Below are 10,847 nucleotides of genomic sequence, written 5' to 3'. Positions count from 1 at the left end.
TATAGTTTATAGGAGAATATAGGATTTAAAGAGAAAAATGTCTGATAGGTGTTATGAAGGAGGATCTACTGGAAGTTTTGAGGGCATAAATAATGACAGCTGACATTGATTGACTATATACTACACGTCAGCTTCTGTGCTAACCATTTTACATAAATTTTTTGGTTTAATCTTCAAAATAAGTCAATGAAACAGATGCTATTATTATCATCACTATTTCAGAAATTATGAACCTGAGGTATAGAGAGTTTAAGTAATGTGTCCAAGTTAGTAATCATGGGAGTAGAATTCCACACATGTCCTCTAATTCCATATCACACACTTTTTTCTAGGATGAGAAGGAATTGATGACCTCCGTTAATGAAATATTACATTTAAGGACCCAGCAAGATTCTTAGGTAGAAATTTCCACTAGATGTTTAGAAGTAAAAATTTAGAAAGGAAAAAGCTATTAAAATCTTATTTGGACATAACTCCGGGGAGACAACACAATTGGGTTACTGTAATTTTTGAAAAATTTCAGGTAAAGAAATGAATAAGCCTATAGGCAGACTCTAGTATGTTTCCATTTACTTTATGAAAAGAAGCACAAAAATAACCTATATAATAGATCTTCCTTAAGAGATGAAAACGATAGGAATATGGGAGTTTACTTTTGCCACTGCCGTTGGGGATGTAAATCCATAGAGTGAAGCTTAAATTAAATTAAAATATTGAGTCCCTAAGGAATTGAAGAGAGATCATGATCCAGAGTGAAAATATAATTCCATTATTTCTCTTTTACACATAAAATCTATTCCCTGGGGAAGAGAATAAGCAAGCTTCTACCTTTATTGCCAAGTGCACTATAAACTTGCACTTGTTCAATCTTCTGTGTCTTATCAAGTAGCAAATGCAACGATAATAAAGACTGTTTATTTTTATCTGCTTCTTGAGAGGGCTCGGAGTCATAATTAGAAATTATAGTCTGTAGTTCAGGAAGGTTTCCAGGGCATATATGAAGTTATGTCTGGTCTGCATCCTTTATTTATTTATTTATTTATTTATTTATTTATTTTATTAATGTTATGATAGATTACAACCTTGTGAGATTTCAGTTGTACATTTTTGTTAGTCATGTTGTGGGTACACCACCTCCCCCTCTGTGCCCTCCCCCCACCCCCTCTTTTCCCTGGTAACCACCGATCAGATCTCCTTATCAATATACTAACTCCACCTATGAGTGGAGTCATATAGAGTTCATCTTTCTCTGACTGGCTTATTTCGCTTAACATAATACCCTCGAGGTCCATCCACGTTGTTGTGAATGGGCCAATTTTGTCTTTTTTTATGGCTGAGTAGTATTCCATTGTGTATATATACCACATCTTCTTTATCCAATCATCAGTTTCTGGGCATGTAGGCTGGTTCCATATCTTGGCTATTGTAAATAATGCTGCGATGAACATAGGGGTGCAACGGACTCTTGAGATTTCTGATATCAGGTTCTTAGGATAGATACCCAGTAATGGGATGGCTGGGTCATAGGGTATTTCTATTTTTAACTTTTTGAGAAATCGCCATACTGTTTTCCATAGTGGCTGTACCAGTTTGCATTCCCACCAACAGTGTATGAGGGTTCCTTTTTCTCCACATCCTCTCCAACATTTGTCACTCTTGGTTTTGGATGTTTTTGCCAATCTAACGGGGGTAAGGTGATATCTTAGTGTAGTTTTGATTTGCATTTCCCTGATGATTAGCGATGATGAACATTTTTTCATGTGTCTATTGGCCATATTCATATCTTCTTTTGAGAAATGTCTGTTCATGTACTCTGCCCATTTTTTGATCGGGTTGTTTGTTTTTTTGTTGCTAATCAGTGTGAGTTCTTTGTATATTATGGAGATTAACCCTTTGTCAGATAAGTGACTTGTAAATATTTTTTCACAATTAGTGAGCTGTTTTTTTGTTTCAATCCTGTTTTCCCTTGCCTTGAAGAAGCTCTTTAGTCTGATGAAGTCCCATTTGTTTATTCTTTCTATTGTTTCCCTCAACTGAGGAGTTACAGTGTCCGAAAAGATTCTTTTGAAACTGATGTCAAAGAGTGTACTGCCTATATTCTCTTCCAAAAGACTTATTGTCTCAGGCCTAATCTTTAGGTCTTTGATCCCTTTTGAGTTTATTTTGGTGTGTGGTGAAAAAGAATGGTCAATTTTCAATCTTTTGCATGTGGCTGTCCAGTTTTCCCAGCACCATTTGTTGAAGAGACTTTCTTTTCTCCATTGTAGGCCCTCTGCTCCTTTGTCGAAGATTAGCTGTCCATAGATGTGTGGTTTTATCTCTGGGCTTTCAATTCTGTTCCATTGATCTGTGGACCTGTTTTTGTACCAGTACCATGCTGTTTTGATCACTGTAGCTTTGCATTATGTTTTGAAATCTGGGATTGTGATTCTGCTGGCTTTGTTTTTGCTCAGGATTGCTTTAGCAATTCGCGGTCTTTTGTTGCCCCATATGAATTTTAGGATTGTTTGTTCAATTTCTGTGAAGAATGTTCTTGGGATTCTGATTGGGATAGCATTGAATCTGTATACTGCTTTACGTAGTATGGACATTTTAACTATGTTTATTCTTCCAATCCATGTGCAAGGAATGTCTTTCCATCTCTTTATGTCATCGTCAATTTCTTTCAAGAAAGTCTTGTAGTTTTCATTGTATAGATCCTTCACTTCCTTGGTTAAGTTTATCCCAAGGTATTTTATTCTTTTTGTTGCGATTGTGAATGGGATTGAGTTCTTGAGTTCTTTTTCTGTTAGTTCATTGTTAGTGTATAGAAATGCTACTGATTTATGCACGTTAATTTTATACCCTGCTACTTTGCTGTAGTTGTTGATTATTTCTAATAGTTTTTCTGTGGATTCTTTGGGGTTTTCTATATATAAGATCATGTCGTCTGCAAACAGCGAGAGTTTTACTTCTTCGTTGCCTTTTTGGATTCCTTTTATTTCTTTTTCCTGCAGAATTGCTCTGGCCAGCACCTCCAGTACTATGTTGAATAGGAGTGGTGAAAGTGGGCACCCTTGTCTTGCTCCTGTCCTCAGAGGGATGGCTTTCAGTTTTTGTCCATTGAGTATGATGTTGGCTGTGGGTCTATCATATATGGCCTTTATTATGTTGAGGTACTTTCCTTCTATACCCATTTTACTGAGGGTTTTTATCATAAATGGGTGTTGGATCTTGTCGAATGCTTTCTCTGCATCTATTGAGATGATCATGTGGTTTTTGTTTTTCATTTTGTTGATGTAGTGTATCACGTTGATTGACTTGTGGATGTTGAACCATCCCTGTGTCCCTGGTATAAATCCCACTTGATCATGGTGTATAATCTTTTTGATGTATTGCTGTATTCGGTTTGTCAAAATTTTGTTGAGGATTTTTGCATCTATGTTCATCAGTGATATCGGCCTGTAGTTCTCCTTCTTTGTGTTGTCCTTGTCAGGTTTGGGGATCAGAGTGATGTTGGCTTCATAGAATGTGTTAGGGAGTTCTCCATCTTTCTCAATTTTCTGGAACAGTTTGAGGAGAATAGGTATTAAGTCTTCTTTGAATGTTTGGTAGAATTCTCCAGAGAAGCCGTCTGGTCCCGGACTCTTATTTTTGGGGAGGTTTTTGATTACCATTTCTATTGCCTTACTTGTGATTGGCCTATTCAGATTCTCCATTTCTTCCTGATTCAGTTTGGGGAGATTGTAGGAGTCTAGGAATTTGTCCATTTCTTCCAGGTTGTTCAATTTGTTGGCATATAGTTTTCATAGTATTCTCTTATGATCTCTTGTATTTCATTGGTATCTGTTGTGATTTCTCCTCTGTCATTCCTAATTTTATTAATTTGCGATTTCTCTCTTCTTTTCTTGGTGAGTCTGGCTAGGGGTTTGTCAATTTTGTTAATTCTTTCAAAGAACCAACTCTTTGTTTCATTGATCCTTTCTATTGTCTTTTTTGTTTCAATATCGTTTATTTCTGCTCTTATTTTTATTATTTCCCTCCTTCTACTGACTCTGGGCTTTGTTTGTTCTTCTTTTTCTAGTTCTGTTAGGTGTCATTTGAGGTTGCTTATGTGAGCTTTTTCTTGTTTAGTGAGGTGAGCCTGTATTGTGATGAATTTCCCTCTTAGGACTGCTTTTGCTGCATCCCAAATGATTTGGTATGTCCTGTTCTCATTTTCATTAGTCTCCAGATAAAATTTGATTTCTTCTTTAATTTGTTCAATGATCCATTGTTTGTTGAGAAGCGTGTTGTTTAGTCTCCACATTTTTGCACCTTTCTCTGCTTTTTTCTTGTAGTTGATTTCTAGTTTAATAGCGTTATGATCAGAAAAGATGCTTGACATTATTTCAACTCTCTTGTATTTATTGATGTTTGCTTTGGTTCCCAAAATATGGTCAATCCTTGAGAATGTTCCATGTGCACTTGAGAAGAATGTGTAACCTGCTGTTTTTGGATGAAGTGTTCTATATATATCTATTAAGTCCATCTGGTCTAATTTTTCATTTAATTCTATTATTTCCTTGTTGATTTTCTGTCTGGATATTCTGTCCATTGGTGTTAATAGTGTGTTGAGGTCCCCTACTATTATTGTATTGTTGTTGATGTCTTCTTTTAGTTCTATTAAGAGTTGCTTTACAAATTTTGGTGCTCCTGTGTTGGGTGCATATATATTTATAAGTGTTATGTCTTCTTGGTGGAGAGTCCCTTTTATCATTATATACTGTCCCTCTTTATCTTTCTTTATCTGTTTTGCTTTGAAATCTACCTTGTCTGATATTAGTATAGCGACACCTGCTTTCTTTTGTTCATTGTTAGCTTGGAGTATTGTTCTCCATCCCTTCACTCTGAGTCTGTGTTTGTCTTTGGGGCTGAGGTGTGTTTCCTGGAGGCAGCATATTTTTGGATCTTGTTCTTTGATCCATCCTGCCACTCTGTGTCTTTTGATTGGGGAGTTCAATCCATTTACATTTAGAGTGATTATTGAGACGTGGGGGCCTACCACTACCATTTTGTGTCTTGTTTTCTGGTTTTCTTCAATTTCCTTTGTTTCTCGTCCCATGGTTTAATCTGCTCTGATGTAGAGCTGCTGCTCTCTGTTGTTGTCCTTCTACTTATCTCCTCTGCTCTTGGTTTTGTAGCCCCTTTCCTTTTTTGGATTTTTCAGGAATGAGGGTTTTCCTGAGGATTTCCTGAAGAGGAGGTTTTGTGGCAATGAACTCCCTTAATTTTTGTTTATCTGGGAAAGTTTTTATTTCTCCATCGTATTTGAAGGATATTTTCGCTGGGTAGAGAATTCTCGGCTGTAGATTTTTGTCCTTCAGATTTTTGAATATATCATTCCACTCTCTTCTAGCCTGTAAAGTTTCTGCTGAGAAATCTGCTGATAGCCTGATGGGGGTTCCTTTGTAGGTTAGTTTCTTTTGCCTGGCTGTCCTTAGTATTTTCTCCTTGTCGTTGACTTTTGCTAGCTTCACTACTATATGCCGTGGAGTTGGTCTTCTTGCATTGATAAAGTTTGGAGGTCTATTGGCTTCTGTCACCTGAAGATCCATCTCTCTCACCAGATTTGGGAAGTTAGCCATTATTTCTTTGAATAGGCTTTCTGCCCCTTTCTCCTTCTCTTCTCCCTCTGGAATACCTATAAACCTTACGTTGCATCTCCTAATTGTGTCTGATAATTCTCAGAGAGTTTCTTCATTTCTTTTTAGTCTTGCTTCTCTCTCCTCCTCTGCCTGCAGCAATTCTATATTGCCATCTTCCAAATTGCTAATTCTTTCCTCCATATTATCGGCCCTACTGTTCAGAGCATCTAGATTTTTCTTAATCTCCTCTATTGTGTTCTTCATTTCCAGTATTTCTATTTGGTTCTTCTTTATCGTATCAAACTCTTTTGTGACATAGCTCCTGAACTCGTTGAGTTGTCGGTCAGAATTCTCTCTTAACTCAGTGAGAATTTTAATGATGGCTGTTTTGAAGTCATCATCATTTAGGTTATATATCTCATTTTCTTTGGGATTGTTTTCTGTGTATTTGTTACTTTCTTTCTGTTCTGGAGATTTAATGTATTTTTTCATATTGCTTGATGTTGTTGATTTGTGCCTCCGCATGGAGATAGAGTTTAGTTGCTCCTTTCACTTGTTTCAGCTGCTGCGGTGGGGGAGCAGCTGTTTATACTGCACCAACCAGGAACCCTGTCTGCAGTTGCTAACTGGGTCTGGGCCCCTCCTCGTAGCCACAGTGGCCCTTTGGATTCCCTCCTCTGCCATGGGGGCCATCACAGGGGGGCTTCAGGCTGCTGGTGCCTACTGTTGCAGCCCACCTAGATGTGCTCTCTCCTTGGGGTCTGCAACGGTGTTATGGGCTTTTCCAGCGGCCAGGGGTGGGATCACTTATATTTGTCGCTCCATTGCTGTCAGCACCCACAAAATCTCACTTGTCCTCTATGGGTCGCAGGAGAGCTATTGGCATCTTCTACAGTCTGTGGTTAGTTCACCTAGCTATGCTGCTTTTGCCCTGGGGTCTTCCAGCCTTGTGGCTGCCGGCTGGGTGCCTTCTACTGGTGCTGTGCAGAGGCTTTCCCTAAGGCTGCTGTGAGCCTGTAGGGTTTCCCCCTAGGCTACGAAGCTGGGTCTCTGGAACTCCCCCCAGCCCCAGTCCTCTCCGAGATCTCTGGCTATCCCTAGTCCCACAGGGCGGGCAATGGCAGCTGGGGTTGCCCCGCCCTCTGGGATTCTCTCCGGGACTCTCCCAGAGCCGTGAATGCTGGGCGTTACCCCTCTGCTAATGGCAGACAGAGAGCTTTGTCTGCTGCCCGGGCGGAACTCCGGAGCTTCCCCTCCGGGTCGCAGAGCCGGCCTTTGAAACTTCCCCCAGCCCCGGTCCTCTCCGAGATCTCCAGCAATCCCTACTCCCACAGGGCAGGCAACGGCAGCTGGGAGACCTCCGTACCCTCAGCAACTCTCTCTGGGACCCTCCGGGCGCTGCGAACACCAGGCGGGGTCTCCCCGCCAATGGCGGGGAGAGACTCTCCCCGCGGGCTCAGGTGTGCAACTCCAAAGTTTCCCTCTGCGTTTAGGAGTAATTGCGGGGGGTTTAGGTAGGGTGCTGGTCACCTGTTTCCACCGTCGCTCCTCTGTTGTGTGCTCGCTCCTGCCCTAGATGTGTGTAGATCCTCTGGGGGCGTCCGTTGGAAGAAAGCCACTTGCGGGTACTAGGCTGCTCGGTCGGGGTCGGAGAGTTTTCACCTATTTCCACATCCTCCCGGAGGAAAGTCCGTCCACCTTCCGATGTATAGTCGCGTGGGTATCTCAGACGTCCTGAGATGCTGTCTGGATATCCTTTGTCAAGCGATAAGTGTCCAAATAATTGTAGACTCGAAGGGGGAGAAACAAAGAGGACTACTCACGGCGCCATCTTGGATCTCCCTGGTCTGCATCCTTTTAGAGTCAAAGGAACCAAAGCCTAAGAACCTGAATTTGCCATTCCAGGACCATTGGGTAAATATCAATGAAAAGAGAGAACAGAGGTTTTCTGGCTTAAAGAGGGTACGTTTTAGAATTTTATTTATATTAATGCCTTTCTTGTTTTGAGATGGAAGTCAAGGGATTTAAGATCTGCCACTTTCTTTCCCATTTTGTGCAGACTTGAGGCTCAAAACAAATTGCTGGGAGAATGTGTTCAATGAAGATCAGACAATGTTCAGAGATTAGGAGGCTCAGAAATTTCAGTATGTCAGTCAGTAAGTTCCCTCTCCATGGATGGGACTCTCAGTCTTCTAGATTTAAGGCTTTTACTCTGTGATTTGGGCAGTCACTTAGCGTCTCCTAGACTTTGGTCCCTTAGTTTTTGATTAGAAACAATCTTCTTGGTTCCAAACCCACCGAGTTGAATCTGCCAAAGAGGCCAGCACCAGGTTGCTCCAATTTTACTGGTGAGGGGAGGGCTTTGGTGAGTAAAGAAATGGTGAGATGTGAGAAAGATGATTCTGTCCTGGTCCATCCTTCTTCTCCCTTGGTTTTCCTAGCTTTCATGATTGCATATGGCAGCACTGGCCTTCTCTCTGTAGACTGTTTGTGATGCCCTTTGCTATATTTAGTTTATTAAAATTCTAGTAAGGAAAAGCTCATGTCTATTAGTGTCACAACAATGGTAAAGGAAGATTCTTTTCGTTCAGCTTGGGCTAGTCTCAGACAGTCCCAGTGTATACACTTTTTTATAGGATGAGATATTGCCCAAAGAACTGAGTTATTCTCTAATGTAACTCTTTTATCCTGTGTTCACAGCTTCTTTTAGAGAAGAATGTCTCCTGGAAATGGTTCTTTTGTGACTGAATTCATTCTATATCCTTTTAATTCCTAAACCCCTCAACTTTATTGAACCCCATGTTCCACTCCTCTTTGCATTGCCTCCCTACATGTATGCGTGCACACACACACACACACGCACACGCACATATACACACAGGCACAGTGTCTTCAAGTCTCTTATTTTATGAGATCGCTGCTTAACATCGGCTGCATGGTGTGTGACCCACCTTTAATCTTTGCAAGCACATTCAAACACCTGTTTCCAAGTTCCAGACCAATCAGATCTCCAACTCCCCCTATTCTTCCTGTTTCTAGTAATGCATATGGTCACTGTATTGGGAAATTTGGGCTTGGTATCTCTAATTGGGCCCATTTCACACCTATACACCCCCATGTACTTTTTCCTCTTTAACTAGTCCTTTGTAGCCCTCCATTATTCTTCAGTATTTACACCTAAAGTGCTGACAAATTTCTTATCAAAGAAGAATATTCTCTTACATGGGCAGCATGATTCAGCTGTACTTTTTCTGTTTTTTGTTGTTGTTGTTGTTGTTTCTGAATGCTGTGTACCTATATCACATTTACTGTGTGCCAATGATTTGCTTAGTCACAGAACTTCTTTATGAAAAAGTCTAAAATAGACTATTAGCCTCCTGATTTCAAGCCTACATTTTTTACTTTTTGTCTGCTTAATTCCATTTTTCTTTCCGGTAACATGAAACATGAGAAAATTTTTCAGTATTGAAAGCTGACTTTTTCTGTCAAAAAAAGTATGAAATGTTTTCAGGTTGTTGTAATTTCAAAGAACAGGGCATGGAAGAAAAAATTTCCCAGGAACATGTTGTTAGTCCATGACCCAAAGAGACATATGGCCAATAAATAAGAGGTCCTCCATTAGGGAATGGACAATGAAATTTAAAAACCGCATTTCATTCTGAATTTGTACCCTGTTCTATAGAGCACTGTAACTACCCTCCACTGTCTGTAAAGCTTTGATTAAAACTTATAATACATAATGAGCACACATTAGTAGTGGTTTTGGGAATGAAAACCAATGGCTATGGCCACATTTGTGGGGAAACAGATAGAGAGGGGACAACATTTTAAGGAGACTAAATAGTGAGTGGTAATCAAAGCTCAAGTTAGGGAAAAAGAATAGGAGTAAAACAATGAGAAAAGAATGCCATTTCTATGACTCTCTTCTTTTTCTGAAAAGGCTCTAGAAATATTATAGGCATCACAGGATCTCTGGATATGATAAATCTAAAGTTACTTGATATTAAAGAAGTTAAACCTACAGGGCTGGTGGTCCCTGGAACAACTAAATCACTCCTGTTTTACCACAACTAAATAATCTCACGTGGATTTTAAACTACAAAAATCTCAAATTGCAGCTGGGAGAGTGATGACAATTTGAAAGAAATATTGGTGAATAAATTGAATTTTGGCAATGTCTTTTCTAGAAACAGATGTTGGATTGCTTTCTTTTGAGAAAAAACACACAAGACCACTCAAAGATCCTTAATATGTCAAGTGACAATTAAAATATATTGTAAGATAACTATAATAACATTTATTACTTTACAGTTTTTCTAATCTCCACCTAATATTAAGGTAGTTTGAATTTAGCATAGCTTGATTGTTGGCTTCCTTTTTTTTTTTTTTTTTTTTTTTTTTTAAAGATTTTATTTTTTCCTTTTTCTCCCCAAAGCCCCCCGGTACATAGTTGTGTATTCTTCTAGTTGTGGCATGTGGGACGCCGCCTCAGCGTGGTCCGATGAGCAGTGCCATGTCCGCGCCCAGGATTCGAACCAACGAAACACTGGGCCGCCTGCTGCGGAGTGCGCGAACTTAACCACTCGGCCACGGGGCCAGCCCCTGTTGGCTTCCTTTTTTTAAAAATGTTCAGCTTGTTAAATCCTTGACTTATGGTTTTAAATGGCAATTCGTATCTCATCCTATGACTTCAATATTAATATGCCTGATTTTTCACTTTATTAGTTCTTTTTATATGAAATATTTAATCTTGGTAGGATTTTTCATTTTGATTTTCTTTTAGTAACTATTTTGATAAAATTTTTTCCATATTGAAAAAAAATTTATGTCAATCATTAAACAATATCTGTACTATTCGGTATCTTTGTAGACAATGCAGAGGTGTGTTCACTCTGTTATGTATTTTATTACTATTTGAGGTGGCCCAAAGAGTGGGTTAAAACTGCTCATTAATCTTTCACTTGATGAGACTCAAAATACAAAGAAATGTTTCAATTTCAGCAACAAAAATTCCTTCTTTAGAACTGGGTTCCATTCTTTCAGATTATTTTGGAAAAGATTCATCAGAAAAACATATATAAAGAGAGGCTCTAAAAGTCAAGGGTGGCAATGTTTAATTACTTGAACTTCTATATCCTTTTAATTCCTAAACCCCTCAACTTTATTGAACCCCATGTTCCACTCCTCTTTGCATCGCCTCCCTACATGTATGCGTGCACACACACACACACACACACGCAC

General features: G+C 39.5%; 1 pseudogene; it reads left to right on the top strand.

Moving 5' to 3' along the window:
* Positions 1-8,322: 8,322 nt before the first annotated feature.
* LOC139084053 (olfactory receptor 8B3-like) overlaps positions 8,323-10,847 on the top strand; it is a 39,372-nt pseudogene continuing 36,847 nt past the window's right edge.

Source organism: Equus przewalskii, chromosome 6, assembly GCF_037783145.1.
Source record: "Equus przewalskii isolate Varuska chromosome 6, EquPr2, whole genome shotgun sequence".
In the NCBI taxonomy this organism is placed as follows: domain Eukaryota; kingdom Metazoa; phylum Chordata; class Mammalia; order Perissodactyla; family Equidae; genus Equus; species Equus przewalskii.
Note: the sequence above shows the minus strand (reverse complement) of the source record. Positions and strands in the feature narration are given on the sequence as shown.